The sequence below is a fragment of the Notothenia rossii genome (genome assembly GCF_949606895.1).
Source record: "Notothenia rossii genome assembly, chromosome: 5".
In the NCBI taxonomy this organism is placed as follows: domain Eukaryota; kingdom Metazoa; phylum Chordata; class Actinopteri; order Perciformes; family Nototheniidae; genus Notothenia; species Notothenia rossii.
The window spans coordinates 77,536,851-77,538,210 of NC_136903.1; positions in this window are offsets into that span (position 1 = coordinate 77,536,851).

Sequence of the window (1,360 nt, forward strand, 5' to 3'; positions counted from 1 at the left end):
TGTTGTTCTAATGTTACATGTTGTTTGCTTTATTTGATGTCCGATTTACAATGTACTCTGATCAGGAGGCAACATTTTCAAATGAGCCTTTTGGCTATAACATGCTCATTTATGAAATAAATCAAATATACATTAGTATTTAGGACAAATTACCCTTTCAGAAGTCCTATGTTTAATGACCATAGCTAACACCAAACATGAGCAGCTGAGAGTCGGCTTCAGACCCCTTCCAGTCACTTTAATTGCATAAAAGTATCTTGCAGCTGCTGTAGATGGCTGCATTGATAACTAGAAAATGGAAGTGTAGTTATTATTTGACTAAACACTGCGGATAACTGGTAAAAAATATTTTTCTGTATCATTTTAATGGTCAAGGAGTCGTAACAATATTATTTACATTAATATAGGTAATCCATATTAATAGCTCGGGTCAGAAGAATTTCATTGCAATTTATACACTGTAGCTTTTAAACCTTTGAATCTTGAATCTATATGAATAGTTCCACGCACTTACACAATTCTTTTTGAATTACTGTGGAGATGGATATAGTGTTGATAACATTCTTGTTCAAACCCTACTGAAGAAAACGGAGGGGGAAGAGGTGAAAAAGAAAGGGGGGAAGGAAGAAAGGGAGGGAGAAAGGGAGAAATGGAGTATTAGATAAAAAGGAAGGAAGGTTTCAAGAAAGGGACCAGTGTCTGTGTGTTTGTGTCTTTATTGAGGAGAGGATAAGGCGAGAAGGAAACAGTTACCTAAATAGAAAAAAATTGTCACTAAAGGAACAGAAGGTGGTGACGGAAGTGTCCTTATGACTCCTGGATGCCCTTTGAGAAAACCACAATTTTGACAAACACCATCAAGTCGAGTAGAGCCGCTCTGTGCCAAAGACCTTGAATGGATTCATGAAAACAGGAAGCCAACCGGTGCTGACAAACTGCCTGAGGGTTTTAAGATTACAACTTGGTTAGATTGGACAAAGACATCATCAAGTTAATTGAGCAGCAAGGGATTTCATATGAGTTGATCAATATGTATAATCTATAATTCATACAAAACTTGGAGTAAAATGTAAAACCCTGATCCAAACTGCACACCAATGTGACTGACATGAATGTGCAGTATAGTGACAATATTTATTCTATTCGTGCTCAAAAGATTTGTGAGTAATTTGATTTATTTTGTGTTTATTTTGTGCTCAATTGATTGTAGTGCCTGTGAATACAGTACGCATTGATGTGAGGATGTTTGTGAATGAGTGCGTTACAGGTCTTCCTAATTTGATTAGGGCCAATCTGTACTATTGGAGCCCATAATAGCCCGTAATTACAGAGTGTAAGAAAAAAAACAGACCAGTTACAG